The sequence below is a fragment of the Uloborus diversus genome, chromosome 1 (assembly GCF_026930045.1).
Source record: "Uloborus diversus isolate 005 chromosome 1, Udiv.v.3.1, whole genome shotgun sequence".
NCBI lineage: Eukaryota > Metazoa > Arthropoda > Arachnida > Araneae > Uloboridae > Uloborus > Uloborus diversus.
The window spans coordinates 244,330,546-244,350,297 of NC_072731.1; positions in this window are offsets into that span (position 1 = coordinate 244,330,546).

A 19,752-nucleotide genomic window follows, 5' to 3' on the forward strand; every position below is an offset into this window, starting at 1 on the left:
TAAAAAGTAATAGGATGAAATAGTTTGGTTTGAATAGCGTAAAAAGAAATGGTCGGGTAAAATGCAAGGATTTGAAACGAGTTAAGTTGAACCGAATCCAAAAATGGGACAGTTGAACTCCTTCAAGGCGAATCTGTTTCAAATCAGTATTCTTTTGGTAAGGGTAGATATAAAACAAAAACAATTTCATTTTTTTTTCCTCTTAGGAATTGGTCAAGAACTTGAAAATGTTCACGTAACTAGACTGCGTGTAAAACTGACCCTGAAGAAAATACAAAACTAAAAAAGTTCTAAAGCAAATTCAGATGTTAATATTTGTACAGAAATTTAATAGTGTATTTGTACATTATATGAGGCAGTGAGAAGCAAAGGGATGCAAGTGGCAAAGTTAAAAATTTTGAGATGACCAGTAATGACAAATAGTAGGTAAACCTCTGTCTTGGAACAAGAGATTGTACTAGTAGCCCTGGTAGGTGCTGCTGTATAGCATGATTAAGAAAAAAATTCAATGAAAGCCTACCTAGGTTCTGATCTCTAAGCGCATTTTACTCGAAACTAATTTCATATTATCAATATTATCATAAATTCAGATTATCAATATTATCATAAAATAGTCCACTTGCATCTCTTTGCTTCTCACTACCTCACATCGCAGTTACAGGTACCGAAAAATATTTTTTTTAATCCTGAGCACAATATAGCAAATAAATAAAGTTTAAGTCGCGTAAGTAGGCATCCCTAGATGGAAAGTGGAATTGCATGTAAATTAGAAAGTCGAAAAACATTGGAAGTGGAAATAAGGGGCGTTAAAATAACGTCGCATTTTTTAATTATAAAAAACATGCAAGCATCTTGCTTTTTACGTGCGGATTTTATGCGGAAATTCGATTTGAAACTAGATTTTGTGGTTAAAACTAGGACTCGACCGATGCATCGGCGCCGATGGTTCAACAATTATGCCATCGGCATCGGCGGCCGATGCTAAGTTGCAGGAAACATCGGCCCATCGGCCTTAAAAAACATCGAAAAGCCGATGGAATTGGCCGATGTTTTTGAAAAAAAAAAGGATCTTTGCTGTTTTACTTTTTAATACAAAGTAAAGGGAGTTATTGTTTTCATATAAAACTGTTTTATTAAATTTCAGTATGAATTTCCATTTTAGTCACCACTGAAAGAGTTTTTAATTCTACATTCAGGTACCAAACAAGTTAATTATTGCGTTGTTTCTTGCGGCTGGATGTACGTATGTATCTCTTATAAGTCATAAGTCAAAAATGGTAAAGTATAGAAAGGTTAAAATTTCGCATGTGGGGTGTGCGAACGTTCCGGTTGTGCACTTCCCTTTTTGTTTTCGATCGGGTGTTCTGAAAAACCTGTCTACTCACGTTTTGTGGCTATTAATTACTTATTTCAATGCAAAACTAATATAGCGTCTCAGACTGACGATCATTTGGTGATATATTGCCGAATTGGAGACTATGGAAACAAATATCAGGCGCGCGTCCATGCAAATGTTTTTACGCTGGGAACAGGTAAAAAACGCTATGTTATTTGTTTGTCATATTAGAGTATTGACCAATCAAACCGTGCATCCTCAACATGAAAGTCGCCTTCCTCCCCACGATGAAGTTAAAACAGCAGCGCAAGAGACCTTACAGGAGGTTGCGAAAAATGTCTTCCAGGAGTGCTTCTAAAAGCTATACGAACGTTGGCAGAAGTGCATAGAATTTGCGATAATTAACTGAGGAGGCGTTCAAAATGGATATTTTGGTCATCTATATGTTCTTAGGTACATATGCATGTACAGATGTGCAGAAAAATGTTGTGAAGTATAAATTGGGTGATCGTAAAATAGAAATTTTGGTCGAAATCTTTTTTTTTTTTTTTTTTTTTTTTTGTGGTTACAATTCTTTATTCGTAGAAAGGAAGTAAAGTGAAATGAATAAATGGTCCTTAAAATCCCTGACATTCTTATCAATTTTTTTCTGTTTGATTTTTTTTTTTTTTTTTTTTTTTTTGCCATCGTCCAACGGCATCGGCCATTTGGAGGAAAACCAATCGGCCATCGGCCCTCTTTAAACAATCGGCCAACAATCGGCATCGGCCCATCGGCCAAAAAATGCCATCGGTCGAGCCCTAGTTAAAACTGGAACATTTACGAGAGCAACACAGATGGAAATTTTGGGAAAGGATCAATGGTTTCACACAATGGTGAATTCATCGACAAACAAAATGAACGCTTTACTGAATTAAGTAAAAGTAATTCATTATTTTCATAGAAACAAGGATCAACTCCACATATGTCTCACAGTGCAGATACGGGGGAGGATGATCAAGACGCGCAAAAGTCAGCCGAATGCTCGCCTTAAAATGCGGTTCAACTTCAAAAAGAGAAAATGCGATTCATTGTATGGGTGTATATACGGTGAATTATTTTTTTTGCGTTCCCCAAGAAAAATTTTCCGTTTAGTTTAACATTCATTGCTTTACTAACTGTAAATAGATTTTCATTTGCGAATACGAAGCTCAGATGATGTTTGAAGATTTTTGAGCTTTACAGGCACAGGGGAAAAATGTGCGTTCAAGGGGCGGCATTATTGGATTTAAAATTGTCAAGAAGTGCGAGGCCAGGGAACTCGCGAATTCCCACAAAATATGCAAAAACACGTTCTTTTTACCAGAACTTAAATGTCATCCGTAGTGTCTACACTCGATAAACATTGAACAAACGTACATTCAGGTAACGATAAAATTTAAAAATATGTACTTACCAGGGTAAATACTGAAGCGATTGCCACAAGCACGCGTTGTAGTAGTGCAAACAGGATGGATGCAATATTATTGGAATTTCGCTCAACCCCTTAGCTTACTTTTAACTTTAGCCTGTATTACGCTGGTTATTCGCGGTCAAAGACATCTTTTAGAAATTCTAATGCTAAATTCGAGTCCTTGAATCTCGCCAAGTGAGGGTAACATAATTATGTGACGAGAAAATATTTTTTTTTTTGTATGTAGATAAATATTTTCACGATGTTTTACGGTAAAATATGTTTTGATATTTATTCAGGCTTATGACTAAGGTAAAAACCATCGCGCTAGTTTATTTAAAAAGGAACGTTGAACGTGTTTGTATCAAACGTAGGAAAAGGCAGCTATAGAAATATACACTAATAACTATTTTCAGCTTTTAATGCTAAAATGAAACAGTTAACGAGTATTGACTACATAGGCCAAACAAAACCCCAATATTCTTTATTATTCATACGATAACAATAACGCTATTCGTTTTACCTCAAAATTTTCTATACGCTATTGGAATTCAAACACCGTATATTCACCCGTATTAGGATTCGAAACAAGGATTTCGAGTTAGAATGATTTAGAAAACCAAAAATGTATCGAGGAAGATTTAAACCAGAGTTTGTCAACTCTGCTTTCAAAACAAACCTTATTCGCAAGTGGACAAAATCTTGCATTATACGCGGAATAAAAATAAATGTAATGAATTTGGAGTAATCATTCCTTCGTTTAACAGTTTTGATTGAGTTTCATGATGGTGCCATTTTAGGATATTGAGGGTTCAAACATTTTCAAAAGTGAGTAAAATTTTATTATTTCATTTAATGAGATGTTTTTTTAAAGGGTAACGGTTCTATACAAAATTGTGAAGTATATCAGGGTTATAGTTATGATAATTTAGTTTCCGATATTTACAAAAACTGAATAACACGCAAGAGGAAATATGCTGGAGGTAAGGTTGCAAAATTTGATCGTAAAAGGAAAGTGAGGTGGTTCAGGCTGTGCACTTAGAACAAATAAGAATATGAGGCATTTGAAACTCAAGTTAATAGTTGATCAATTCAGCTTTGAATTTACCCCGTCTTGAACGGAATGCCTCATTTATGAACGCGACACTTCCCCACGAAATATAGTGAAACACTCTGATTCTTTTTTTTTTCTGTTTCTCAAATAAAAAGTTTTAACCAAATTAAATCCATGAAATGTTTATTGAATCAATTTTCAACAACGAATCTGTTTCAGACCCAAGAGTCATAAAATTCACACCTGTGATGCGTGATTTCTCGCAAAGAAAGGAAGGAAAGTTAAACCATGCCAATTATACTGTTACTTCGGTGGGAAGGTAAAAGACGGTATCATCGTAAATGAGTGAGATATTTGAGGAAACTTACTTTTGATTCCCTACAAACACGAGTGAAATGTTAACAACTTGACTCTTTGCTCATGCTTTTTGTTTCGGTGAAAGTAAAAAAAGCAAGTTAGTTCAATAAACTTATAGGAAAATTGTTGAAAAGTTGCGAAAACGAATTATCGATACTGCTGTTTACCTGCCCAAGTAAGTGTTGCGCAATTTCTGGAATTTTTCTTCTCAAATAAGAAAATACTTTAAATTCTAGAAAATTGTGTCTATAAAAGATGGTTTCGTTACTGGAACAAGAGGAATATCCAGTAAAGTCCATTGTAATTAGCAGATTAATGGAGAATAACATTTTGCCGTGGGCACGAAAACGACAGCATCTGCAGAAATGAGGTTTCGAGATATTTGAAGAAAAGCGCTTTGGACTGAATACTTACAATGGGTAAACGTTGAAATTAGACTTTTCCCGCGCTTTTCATTCACCGGAAAATAAATACGCAAGCATTTACAATAAAGCTAAAACACAATTGATGAAAAAAAAATATTTTTTTTAATTGCAGTTACTTGCCCATGGCAGTAGGGTGATTCACCAGTCATTGACCACTGGAGCACCAAAATGTACAAAACAGGAAAAAAATAAGGAGTTATTTTTAATATAATTACTAGAACTGAATCGATTTACGGCATGAGTCATATTTTTCGCGAAATGGAATACACTGGGGTTTACAATATTTTTATGCAGAGAAAACCGATTTGTGTGGAAGGGGAGGGAAATCCTTGTTAAACAAAACGCTTTATTTAGGGGCCCTAATTTTGCTCAGTGCAGAACGGACCGATGCCGTTTCTGTTCTCAACGTGAATGAAAGAATAGACGCGATATGTGAATATTGCTAGATTGTAAAAAATACCAGGTTTTTCTGCATATCGAAGTAAAAACAAGTAACAACTTCAATCTAGCATTATTACGGTATCAAGAGGTCCTTCACATAAGGGGTCTGGGTGGCAGGGTGGATCGCCTCCCCCCCCCCCCCCCCCCCGGCGTTGGAAACTTAATTGTTTTCATATGAGTGGGCATGTAGTTTACTGCTTTCCGATAAAATTTGACTTGGTTACACAGTAGGGTGGGTCCTTTTTTAAAATTTTTTGAAAATCGAAATTGCCTTTTGTGGGAAAAGTTGCGTATTGGCATCTAATTTTCGTATAATTTTTTTTTTTTAGAAATCAGAAGATATTTAGATTTCCCGCCAGCCCTTTGAAGTTTCGCCAAATATGCAAAAATTGACATTTTAAAAGAAAGAATTTTTTTTTAAATGGTTTGTGGTGGGAAGATTGTGCATTGGCATCTAATATTCGTGTAAAAAATGTTTGGTAGTTAAAACATTTTTAGACCCCCGGTCAGCTTCGACAAATACAGTGGCTCTCAAAAGTGATCGTACACCTAGAAATGTTGTAGTAAAACCAAAATAACGCCAAACTGAACTCTAATATTAAGTCCACTTTTTGTTCACTTCATTTTATGCCATTCTAAAAAAATGCCCTGAAACTTTTTCGAAATATTGCCTGATTTTTTTTTTTTTTTTTTTTTTGAAATTTTTCAAAAAACGAAGAGAGAAATGATACGCCACAAAAGTTATCGTACACTGAAATATTTTCGAATAAATTCAGGATAAAAATTATTATGTGTCGTTTTATTATTTTTGCACTCTGATGACACTGTAAAGTCATTTGTCTTTAATTTTTTGTTTATTTATTCCCTAATATTCTGCTAATTATTTTAAAATGGATGGTATTCGTAAAAAACAACGAACACTATTCGAAATTTGATTTTTGTTTCCCCACAGTAGCGTCAAATTGGTTTGAAATATCTCTAAATTAGTTAATTTATACCATTCTATAGCATAGTGCTCGACAAAATATTTAAAAGAAAAGAATCAGATTGAAAATAAGGCATGAAAAATTCAACTGACAAAGTTAACAAAACGTAATCTGATATTTACAATTCAAAAATTTATAAAAAATACACATTTGAGTGCTGTAGAAGTTTCTGGATGTGAAAAGAAAAAATTTTAATGAAAAATTTTACGTTTAATTTTTACTTTAAATTGTTCACAAAGTTCCCTGATCAGCTGAATTAAATGGGGCCTCTTCCCGCAGAAATTTTCTTGTTCGTGCGAAAAACAAAGCTTACGCTTTCCGTCACAAAATCAATGATAAATAAGTTCAAAAAGTTTTGGAATAACGTCTTATTTACTAATGAAAATAAGTTCAACATTTTTGGTTAAATTGTTGTAAAATTGTAAACAGGAGGATACATTTAATCCTAAGAACTTTGTTGGATCAGTTAATCAGACGATGAAGGTGTTTTTGTGTGAGGGTGCATATCTGCGTCAGGACTTAGTAGTTTGAAATTTTTGATGAAATAATTGATCATGCTATTTAAATATTAAAAAAAAAAAAAAAAAACAATTTTAAGCTATTAGCCCCGAAATTCGGCAATAGGAAACAACTTTGTTATTTTCATCAAGATAACGATAAGAAGCACACGGTCTTCAACGTTTGCGTCTGGTTTCTCAAAAATTGTCTTTAAGCTTAGAAATATCCTCAATCGCCAGATTTTAACTCAACATACTTAGAGAAATCTGGAGAATAGATTGCGAAAATCCAGCATTGAAACGAAAAGCGAACTAGAAACAGTAAGGCTCAAAGAACGGTTCAACACTTAAAAAAATTGCACGAAAAAAGAAATAAAAAAGAATGAAATCTAGTCACAGACGTTTAAAGCTGTTCTTGATATTGCATGATATTCTACTAAATATTAACTTAGTAAAAAGTAGATTATTTACTAACACATGGAAATTTTATTAAAAAATTAATTTTTACATAATTTTCGAAACTTCAGGGACCTGTCGGGGGTCTAAATATATTTTAATTACCAAAACACTTTTTTAACGAACATTAATTTGTCCATACACAAATTTTCCCACCACAAGCGATTAAAAAAATTTTACGTAAGAAATTTTTTTTAAACATTTTAAAATGTCAATTTTTACATATCTGGTTAAACTTTAAGGGGCTTGCGAGGGATCTAAATATATTTTAATTTATAAAAAATATGTATAACAATTATTTGATGCCAATACACTACTTTTCGCACCACATGCGATATCGATTTAAAAAAAAAGTTACAATCGACATACCCTTTTGCACACTATCCCCAACCCCTCCCCCGGAAGAATTTGAAATTACGGGCCTTGGGTCGAGGTGAAGCAAAGAAGTTTCGGAATGCAATTTGATGTCCGTGATAATTTCGCATGGATTTTACTAACATCACTCTAGGAACTGTTTAGAAAAACTGCACGCTTTCAGTGACGTAAATGGTGATCAAAATAAGAAAAAAAAACTGTTTTCAGACTTTCTCTGGTAATAAAACTAAAGAAATTTCACGAGACAGTTCATGATCTCTCTCTCAGAGGACATTTGTTTGTTATTTGCAACCGGCGTTTTGGGACAGTAAAATGAATAATAAACAGATTCAGGAATGACAGGTTATTGCCATGTGAAATCCCATGTCTTTTGAGTGACATTCTGAAACAGAATCAAGGTTCACTGTTACATCTGTTGAAATGAATGTAACTGCTAAAATAGGTGCCTTCCTGTAGCGTACATACACTTCGGTGCCCCCCCCCCCCCCAACCCTCGGTGCTAGATATTCAAGTGCGTCTCCCCACCCCATAAGATTTGTTTTCTTTCATTTTATTTTTATATGGTGTTGCTTTTTCAGAGCGTGCGCCCTCATACCTCATATCCCCCCTCTCGCACCTCGCGGGGGTGCTATTTGCACTACCCTGGTATCTTTATTCGTTCTGCCAAATTGAGATTTGAGAAACGCTTCTGTAGGGATGATAAATGTTTTCAATTCACAACATTCATAAAAATTTAAACACTCTACAGAACAACAAGGGAAGGTTTCAGACTAGTTATTTTTTTGACTTTCTTCGTGCTCCCAAAGTGGAGCTTGTTGGCAATACTGAGCACAAAAAAAAAATGTAATGTAGGAGGAAATAACCAATATCAAGATTGTATATTCAATGCAATTTCAACCATAATCATATTAATATGTACATCGAACTTGGTAAAACCAGACAAGAGCAGGATAAAAACATTTCTACAGAGGATGTCTTTTTGAGGAATATGAATAGTTTTTTATCTGTACATCTTAGGGATACAACACTATGTTCATTTTCATAACTTTACCACGTGGTGTTTTATCCCCTGAAGTGAAAATGGCCTTCATGTTCTTTTAATATACGTTATAAACTTTTTTTTTTTAAATTACTGATTTTGGACAGTGCTTTATACGTCTAGGAAATGTGAGAAAAGCCGATTTTAACTTCGTCATTTTGGGAAAAAATGGACAGTGTTATATCCCTGTGATGTACAGATATATATGTTAAAAATTTTTTTAGTTTGTCAAGTTTTTTTGTATTTTTTTTCTTTATCTATCAAACTGTGTTGTTTTACAAAGACTCGTTTTTAGAAAGATAAAAATACAAGAAGTATTCACTTCGTAAATAATGATTTAAAGCATTCGGAATTCAGTAATCATTTTCTTCAATCTGTTATATTATTTTTAAATGTCACGAATAAGATTGAAACAAATCTGTTTTACTTGATTTACTTTTTCATCACTTCAAACTATACTTTCAGGCATAAGTGGATTTAAAAAAAAAATTTTTATTAATGTCAGCGACGAAATTAAACATAATTTAGGTGAGGTAATAATACCCAAAAAATTCGTCTAGAGTTTAGTTTTTTTTCAATTAAATAACCATCTTTTATTGATTCCTGAAGACTTTAACAAGTGGACACGCTCTTTCAGAGATAATCGATTCGACTCGCTTTCGTGAAATGCTCGGCTATAATTCATAGTTGTAACTCAAGTTTTGATTGAAAGCTAAGACGAATTACACTAATAAAGACATCTACAAAGTTCAAAGACCGTCACATCTTACTAGTGAGAATTGTCATGGGATGAAATGCTGAGAAGGAGGTAAGGGTCAATTACTACCGTAATCTCTTTTTTGAACAGCAATAGTAAATAAGTAGAAAACTAGTAACTAAAAACATGATTAGTAATATTTGATAGTGGTACTTTTATTGACAAGTAAAACAATTTTCATTTTTTCTTTATTTTCTTCCAGTGAAAATGAGCAGCACTTGTTAAAATTTCCACCTAATATCTGCACAGCGTTAAAACAGAATACTATATTTCGATTTTTTAAATGACTGAAAACACACAATGTATTTGACAAAAACTGTAGAATCCATCACAGTTTGCCTTGAGATAGAAGTAATAATTAAACACGTAGCGGAACTTCCATGGCACCCGACCCAATCGTTCCTAACCTCATAGCAGGCACGAAAGTTGCACAGTATTCAAAATACAGTATAACTTTGATTTTACGATTGTCAAGGGTCTGGACAAAGATATCATTAAATCCAGGATATCGTTAAAAAGAGGAGCATACACATAAAATCCGAATCAGTGACATGTACCATTATATTAAGGAAATGGTTAAATCGGGTATCGTTAAATCGACGTTATACACAAAGTCACAATGTCACCCAGTTACTTACAGGATTTTATACGATGCAAAATTAGACAAATCCAATGCAGAGTTTAATTTCATTTTAATCATTGACCCCGCACCCTTTCTAATTCCTTACTTGTCTTTATTTAGTTGTAAACTAAACTTTATCAAAAAGGTAATTAGTGTTCAGAGCTACAAACTATTGCTGCCCACATGAAAGAAAAATCAAAATGTTAAGGAGCAGGAACTTTATCTAGTCACAAAGCATAATTTTAAGGGACCTATCTGAACACATTTACTTCGTAATGAGGTAGAGTACAAAGGCTCTTCCGAGAAATAGAATACTTTCTTCAAAGTAAAAACATACTAAACTATAAACAGTCTCAAGTATCTACTTCTTCGCATGAAAATCAGTCTCAAAAACAGCAACCTATTTGCAGTGAATTTCCCACGTAATGAAGAAATGAAAATAATAGTAATACACTTAAGTCTCTTAAGTTTCCAAACAGAACTATTATTTTCGAATGCATGTATAAAAGCAAATTAATAAGTAACAGCCAGCTACGACGCTCCCTAGTTTGCTTATTTTTTAACATTCTTTACCTAATAGCAACTGTCAGCAAACTGTTTTCTCACCTAACATTTTCTAGTAATTTCTTTTAAACAAAAAAAATAATGTATTTTTTCACATTGATCTCCTGTATAAAATAGTAAAAGAAATGCATCTCTTAAGCAAGTCGGGGCGCGTAGCTCGGGAGGAAATTTTTGAGGGTGCTCGGTAAATTCACATAGGTATTGACGCGCGAAAGCACAAACACAAAGGATTCGATGAAATATGATTTTTTCCCCAATCTAAAGACTGTATGTCTATAAAGCTTGATTCTCACAAAAAATATGAAATAAAATTAGTACAGTTGAACTCTACTAATATGAAATGTCAAAGACCCACTAATTAGTTTGTATTAGCCGTTATTCGTAACAACCGTGAATGAGTGATACTGTGAAAAAACGAAGGAATGCTTACCTATGCTTAAAAAATAGTACTACTAATACACACATTATCATCTAACTATTAATACCTTCAGAAAAGAATCTCTTATTTCTTATAAATCAATGTTTTACAAAATATTGAAAAAGGAAGATAAAAATCAACAATCGCTGAATAGGTTGTAACCCACAAGGGAAGATGAAGTTTTAACTTCGAATAAATTGAAACGTCCGCAGATAAACAAATGTACCGGTTCCTATTTTCAACACAAAACGTTTAATATAACGTAACATGAAAAAAAAAATGAAATATATAAAAAAAGCCGGAATCCGAGTCTGGTGTTTTAAAATCCAGGTGTCGAAGTCAGCCATTTTCCTTCCGACTCCGCTATCCTGCCCAGAACAAATGTGGTTTTAACAAGTGGCGGGCAATGTATATTTGTTTTAGGAGATTACTGTGTTTTTAAAATCAAATTATTTATTTATACATTTTCAAACATTAAACATTTTTATCTATCATAAGGAAACTACATACCGAAAAGAAAATCTTGAAGATTCGCACGTCAAATGCTAAGCAGCATCCACGACTGAGGAACTATAAAATTGGCGGGGTATTTACGGATATCTTCATTTCAATTCACTTCGCGCAATTGCGCAGAAGTAATCTGAGACATGCGTTTGAAAGTCCCTCCTCACTAATACTTAGGAGTTAGTAGGAAACGCAGCTGTCCTGATTTTATTACGATTGTCGTGACTTTTAGAGCTTTTTTTTGGTTTTGAAAATGTCTCGATTTTTTTATTAAATTAGACTTACTGATTTTTCCTGAACTTTCGTGTGAAAGATGACAGTCATCAACTTAAAAGTGATGCTTGTGATTCTTAAAACTATATTTTTCGTTGGTTTTGTGATTATATGCCTCATTTTTCTGTAACATATATATCTTTTCTTTGGCTCATCGCGTAATGGTTCGTTTTTCACAAGAAGGGACGTGACTCCTTCCTCGTCACGTGGTATCCGATTATTCTTTTTTGCTGTTTTTGGTAGAAGGTATTTCGGATCATAGCATTTTGCTGTAAAATTAGCGGTTTTTAAAATGTAAGAATAACTAAAATGATAACAGAAAAGTTAAGCAAGTGTTGTAAAGGCCTTTTTTGCACATTAAAATGCACGCACAAATTAAGGCTTTCCGGTTGTATCCTTTAGAAGCGCGTGGTTTGCGTACCGATCACCCCCGCGTAAAATGGAACTTTGCGTCCCAGGAGGTGTGGCGAAGTGCCTTCTCATGAAAAACGGACAATAGTCTGCCAGAAATATGGTGTTTCTTGAAGTCTTTATGTGCTTTTTTTGTTAGTCTGTTAGTTTTCTTTTCCGTGCCATCAAAGTTTTGTCTGACTTCATCATACGAGGGGGGACCCAAAATTAACCGGATTTTTCTTCTAAAAGATTTATACATTAGTTTATTCACAAAATTTCTTTAGTATCTTATCTCTCCTTAGATGCGAGACACTTGTTAATTTTTTTTCCCACTGTAAGAAGCTCTCCTGGAACTATCTTTGACCAAGTCTAGTGTCCTTTGCGAAGTAGTTTTTACAGCTTCCACATCATCAAAACGCTTTACTTTAAGAATTTTTTTCATCCTCGTTAACAGAAAAAGATCACAGGAGGCTAGGTCTGGCGAATACGGCTGTCTATGAACGACTAGCACCCCTGAGAGGCCAAGTAGCGGTTAATATTGAAGACTGTGTGTATGGGAGCGTTATCACGGTGAAGGAACCATTCTTCCGATCGCCCGCACGAGCTCCAACTCATTCTTGTTTCTTCTTTAATTTCGTCAGTCGTAAAACGTTGACTCTCGTTGATTTTTTGGAGGATTTTTTCAACGTTTTCATCATTTCGAGACATTGAAGCGCACTTAGAGCGAGCATGATCTTCAACATTCATGCTACCAAGTTTAAAGCGCCCTAACTCTTCGAAAACTTGTGTACGACTCATAGCATCGTTCTTGAAAGCTTGTTGAAGCATTTGATAAGCTATTCCTTTGCTGAAGTTTCAAGCAAGAAGCAAAATTTCAAGTTTGCAGTTTGTTCTTTTTAAATCTGCCATAATGAGTTCGCAGGCGGAAAGCAACAACACCTGAGAAAACCAACATGACGATCAGACGTTACCAACTAAACTGATGCCACTTGCAGAGATGGTTTGTGAAGCTCTTTTGTAGTCATCTAGCTGGAGAACACTCTACTACATCCAGGATTGGCATTGCACCATTAGTCCGGTATCTTTAATATTAAGGGCATTTGTAGCCGAGTGGTCGTGCTTGCCTGCGTGTATCGCCGGAGGTCGTGGGTTCGTTTCCTCGTGGTGCTCTGGGTGTGATTTCCTTCATTTATGCTATAAGTTATAAATGGAATTTGTCGCTGTTATCACATATAGAAAAGGATGCGAAGCACGTGGCACGGAGTCTTATTTATTTTGAATGTGAATATGTTTCAGTTATTAAATCTAAAATCATGAAAATGTATCACTTTTTTTTTCAGAGATTCTATGGATAGCGTCTGTTTATTTTCTATTTCTGTACATAATTTTATACATCGAATTAAATACAAAATAATTATACCTTTAGATTCATAATAGGGAAGTTGCAACCTATTAAATGTTCATATTTTGGCTATTGGATATTGTTAATTGACCCTCAAAACTAAAAAATTCACCATCGCCGAATTTTAAAACACCGTGATTGATTTTTAATGAATTTTTAAAAATCCACGCGCAAAAGTGCGCGCTTCTGAAACGTCACGAGCCTACGTCACTGGGCACTAATGGGCAGCCTTCCGCCGAAGATCCCTTGTTTTCGCTACGGACATTTTGAGCGCGCTGATATTTTTATTTTTTAGAAATTCAATAATCCTTTTGAACACGCCATAGAGGTCGGATTCGTTAAAGCACAATCTAAATACTCTTCCTCAAGTAATATTAATGACGATATTTGAATATTTACGAGAGGATGAGAGGTTTAATGTTCCAGAAACGCGAGGAGTTAAATGCGAGGAGATAAGCCTTTTACGTTTCGTCTTCGAAGTCGAATGCACGTTCTTCGGTTTCTCCCATGGCATGGGAACCATTTCGCTAGCGTTTCTCTCCTATCTGAAGAGCACATGACGTCACTTCCTATGCCTTTTGGCGTCACAAGTGCTTGAACTTTAAAAATTAATTTAAAAAAAAATTACTTATCTTATCGCAAAAATTTTTTCACTTATGATGTTCATACATGTTACTCTATCATATAAAAATAAAATTGAAAAATCGAAAACTTCCCTATTTTTTACGAAGTATAATAACTACAAACAAGATATAATACTTCTAAAACTGGGCGAAAAGTATGAAAATAAGAACAGGACACACTGAGTCTATTTCTCACAAAAACAAACCTTAGAACCACTTTCCACTTTTTGTTTTTTGGCGGGGAAGTTGAAATTTATAATAAAAGGTTACTTGTCACCTTCCGCGAGATAGTTAAAAGCAGCTGCTTCGAATTTGTAGTCCCGCTGGAGAGGGAAACGCAAGATCATTAATCTTTGAAAAGTACTTTTGTTACGGTGTGATCTTCAAACAAAAACATAACCTTCACAGTTGTTCAGAAACATGGAAAATTTACGCAGCGAGCATGATAGTGAGGATTAAGGTCAGGTTTACTAGGAGGGAAATCGCCGATCTTCGGCTTTGCGCCACTCTCCGGATATAACGTGCATGTTTAGAGCGTATTCACCGAATTCCAAGCCACGCTTACTCTTTTGAACACTAGGTGGCAGGGCTGCATGGGGTCACTCAAAACTTCCGGCGGAAGTCTTATTTGTATTGCTTCTTACGACAAATTGCTCTGTTTACGTATCTGTAATTTGATTGAATTTTTTAAATTAATCATGAATTTCAAAGGCACAAAATTTTCGTAAAAAGAGGGGATGTTGTTCTGCTTTCGGGTACAGCATGAGGACAGGAGCAAATAATATGTCAGAAATAAAGATGTTCAAATTTCTAAAGGTCCTGATCGTCGAATCAAAGCCAACGCTTTAAAGCGAAAGGATTGAATCTTAATGAATATTATGTAGTAAACACACTTTGTCCGAGGTATTTACGAGCTGGAAACATTCATTTTAATTTCATCAGCTTTGTATTTTTACTGTAATGTGTGAAGATCTATATTGATCTATATTAAATTGATTTATTAGAAAAACTCAACCTGAACAATTTTTTATTTGCTTCCTGCAAAGCTGAAAGTTTCCAGTGTTTTTACGGGTACAGTGTGATTAAAATAAAGAACCACTATTGATTACCTCATGAGAAAAAAACTTCCCATAGCTCGAACTATCAATAACTCGAACCATTTAGCCCGTCTCTAGGGACTTCGAGTTATTGACGGTACTTTAATATTAGGCGCTCTAATTGTAAACAAATTTAGATATTCGACAATCGGTAAACAAGCACATTAATTAAAGTTATAGTATAGTATCATAGTACAGCTATTGGTATTACATTCAAAGCAATTTTAACGCAGGAGAAAGCACTCGGAGATTAAATTTAAATTTTGTTATCTTTCAATTTTTTTTATGCCTATCAATCTTGCTACAGAAGTAAGTTGATTAAACAAAAAAAAAAAGTGATGAACAAATATGTAATAAAATATATTAAACATCAAACCTGAAAATTAGTTAGCAACTGTAATAAGTGTGTGTGAACTGAAAAGCTACAACAGGAGAATTGATTGAATATGACACCAAAATTCCCTGTCATAGCCATTCTGTGTGAACACAGTGCAGAAAAGCTTCCATCTTTGAAAAAATAGCTTCAACTTAAGAATAGGAAGTACAATTCACAACGTACTTGCAATCCAGTAGATTTGTGATTCTTGAAAGCAGACTTTGTATCAACTTTAAGTCTGTTTAGGAGGTATTCATAAATGCTTATCATTGAAATCGCGGTAATAATCGACAAACGAAGACTCGTTTTTTTTTTTTTTTTTTTTTTTCTGTATTTAAAGGATCAGGAAAATCAGATCCGTTGATCGACAATTTTTGAGAATAGCAAAGCCTATTATACACATTTCATGCATTAAAATACGCAAAAGACATGATTCTACCTAGAACTGAAAGAAAACAAAATTGCTTGAACACTGTAAACATCAATCGTTAGCAATAGATTCGCCATCCATCTACTAAAGGATCGGTAAGGTTACAGCCATTAAAGATAATTTTTAACAATAACTAAGTTTGTCCTTCTTATTTAATGCATTGAAATACGCAGAAGACATTATTCTGCTTTTTAAAGAAGCACAACAAAATCGCTTTCGCTATGAACACCTATCTCTAGCAATGGAGATTGGCGCTTAACCGGAAATAAGACTCGCTACTTCCGGTCTACGTCAGTGGTTTGTTTGTTTATTTAGGATATTTGGTGAATATACAGACGTCAACAGAAACCTTGTTGTAATTGACTCGGAGATAGTCAAAATGGATATTTCGGGTGTCTGTGCATTCCTTGGCATATATCCACGTGTGGTATACTCATTCATTCGGGGGTGAGCAAAATGGAAATTAAGGCCGATTTTTGAGTGAAATTTTTTTAGCGAATACAATATTTCCTTTTTTGTAAAAGGAAGTAAAAAGGTTGCGAAACATTAACTTTATTCTAAGAAGTTTTAGAAAAGAGAAATAACTACATTCACACACACGCAAACATTTTCTTTTAGCAAACCTTAAAAAAAAAAAAAAAGAAAAAAAGAAACGAGAGAAAAATAATGTTATTGTCCTGACTACAATCTACGTCGATTAAGCGAAAACGATGGGCCATGTTTAAAGTGAACATACGTCCCGTTTATTATGGCACTAGTGGTACCCGCACGGCTTTGCCCGTAGTAGAAAAATGAAAAGGTCATTTGGTTCGCCTGTATATTTACAAATACTGGATGATAAATTTGTCACCAATGCTATGCTCATTTGCTTCTCCATGTTACGGTTCCACGTTATGATCATTCCGTAATTTATTTGTCCACATTGTGATAATTTACTCGGCAAAATTTTCTTAAAATTGGAATATAAAAGGAGCAAAATCGAATTTACAAAAAATCGCTTCAAGGTACACACCCCTTGCGATAAACTAATTTTGTACCAAATTTCATGAAAAGCGGTCGAACGATCTGGGCGCGTCACAGAGATCCTGACACAGAGAGATCCAGACAGACTTTCAGCTTTATTATTAGTAAAGATGATGCATTTTTAACCTTCCTGTTGTTTCACAGGATAGCCTGGAAGCACCCAAATGTCCCATTTTATCATTTTATAAAAGGGACTTATGCAGATAATTAGGTCAATAATTTAATACAGAAATTTAGTCAGCGGCAACATCAGTCACTAATAGTACAGTAAAATTAGGCCAAAAAATGGCCAAACCCAAACATCCAAAAAAAAAAAAAAAAAAGGTGAACCCTGTTGCAAATTACTTCTTACCCTTCCATTAAGAAGGGGTAAAAAGTCCAAGCACTTTGCGCGTCAGGTTTTGTGGAAAGGAGGGGGAGGGAGACGAAAATATCCTCTTTTTAAATAAAAATTTCTATTACTTAAAAAAATACTCAAAAGTCGCAGAAATCACACTCTATAATAGTAAAATAATGAACTCTCATAGAAAAAAATGCTAATTAAAAGGAGGTGCATAGGCGGGGGGCTGGGGGGCGCAGATTGCGTCACTAGAATTTTTAAGGCAGTTTTTTCATTTTTTCAAGGGATATATCTTTCTTTTTTGAGGGCTTTTACTCTGGATGGGTACTCCGTCACACTTCAGGGGTGCACCATCGTTTTGGGGGGGGGGCATGAATTTGCATTCTAAAATCAACGATTGCATTGAAGTTCATGAAAAAACTTCACCGATTCAAAACTTTTCCAAAGTACAAAATGCCACAAAATAATATAGTAAAGTCAGAAGAATAATTCTAAAAGATCTAAGCAAGCTCAGTAACCAATTTAGCTGTGACTGGAGTTATTAAACTGTTTAGAGCGCTGGGATGATATCTAAAACAAAATCCCTGTGCAACATAAAAAAAATAGTCCAAATTGACTGCAGTTTACCTCCTTCTTAATTTACTTCAACTTTTCTTTAATCTTTTGCCATTACCGTAAGGGGGAATAAACCCAAATTGCCAACAGTGAGACGGGCAATGCTGCAATTCTGCACCCTCCAAGTCGGTGGGGGGTTAACGTTTGCAAACACCTAGCCGCCTCTCTTTTACGCAGCCGGTTATGTGAATTATGCTAAACACGGGAACATGCAACACTATCTGAAACTTTCGAGTACATTATGCAATTTTTTAAAAAATTGATAAATATGTCACATCAGCTACCCAACGATCCAACGCAGTGACAAATTTACGTGGTCCAGAACCTGTACTGATTCAACAATAAAAGAAGTCTTGATATAGCAATGAGCAATACAACAGTAGAATGCTAAATACTGCTCTTCCCTCTCTATGGGTATCGACTCAAGTTGGTAGTGGTGTTGCTCGCGGATACTGGTCGTGTCGCTGATAATAAGGTGAGTTGTGATGTGGCCTTTAACGTTGTGGTAGTAAAATAAAAGGATATGGAAGGCAAAAAATTGAGTTGCAATTCTTTGTAAAAGAGGTATGCAGTTATGTCTCTAGCTTCTGTTACGAGAGTAAGTACTATCTGTAGACATGTGTAAGCGCAAACCATCTTTTACACCGAATAGTATAAACAGTACAAAAGATGGAACAACAAATTGCTAAAAACTTCTAGTACGAGTTGTTCGCTGATCTTCCATCAGTATTTGATGAATTTGGTTTCAGATGTAAAGAAAATCTGTATGGTTAAGTGTTATTATCCTGAAGCAAAATATCCATCCACGCCACTATCACAAAATAAACAGTTGGTAAACAAGATACTTTCTGGATCATGTGTTTTCTTTTCTTTTTTTTTTTTTTTTTTTGGTAATGATCTGCGAGCCTCAAGGAAATATGCCAGCAATGCAGCGTATATGTCACTTGTAAGTATGGGAAAGCTAGTGCGATTTTTGATGGGTACAAAGAAGGAGAAAGCACCACAGAAATATCTGCGTCCTATTACAACAGCCAAGCTTTCCGCTCTAGAAGACTTTCTTCGCCTCATATCTTGCGCTTGCTCTGAGGGATTGTCGGAAAAATGAATGTCTGATAAGTCTGAAAGTGGACTGAAGTGCTCAACTATATGTGCAAACTGTGTTAGACATAGCTGCAACAATAACGATTTTGCCGAGGATCTAGATTCCGAAACAGATCTTGATGACGAAAACTTTTTGTTACAAGCTTTGAGAACTCCAATTCTGATGGAACTTTTATCTTAATCTGATGACGTATTTGAGGCAGGCATGTTATAACGCGAACTAAAAATTTTGCTTTTAAGTACTGCAAAAAAGCAGTATAATAAAAGGGGAAAAAAACAGGTCAGCATAATTTTTCTGATCATTTAATCAAATGTGCCATCAGAGGGGGGGGGGGTAATCTTTAAGTATATTATTTCGTTTTGGGAGGTGAGCTACTGTTCTTGTGGGGTGAACAGTCCAGATTAAATGCATTTTAAATTTACATGAAATAATACTTTTACTTAAAATGGAAAGGAGGGGGGGAATGGCGTCTCATTATTTTTTCGGGGGGGGATGCTGTAGCTTAAGGAGGAGGTGCACCATCGCACTTGGAGGAGGGACACACTTGATTACTAACTTTAACTTTGCATAAAATAATATTTCCACTTGAAATGTATGGAGCTGGGAATGGGGGTACTGCTTCGTTTCACGGAGATAGGGGGGCTATAGGTGGGTTGTGTCATCCCTCTTGGGGGTAAACGCTTTTATTTTCATGCTTTTAAATTTAGTATGACATAATATTCCCTCTTGAAATTTACTCAAAAAATTCCGAAAAAATTATCAAAACAGCAATTTTTAGATGCCCTCCATTCCGAAACCCGACGCACAATGGGGTG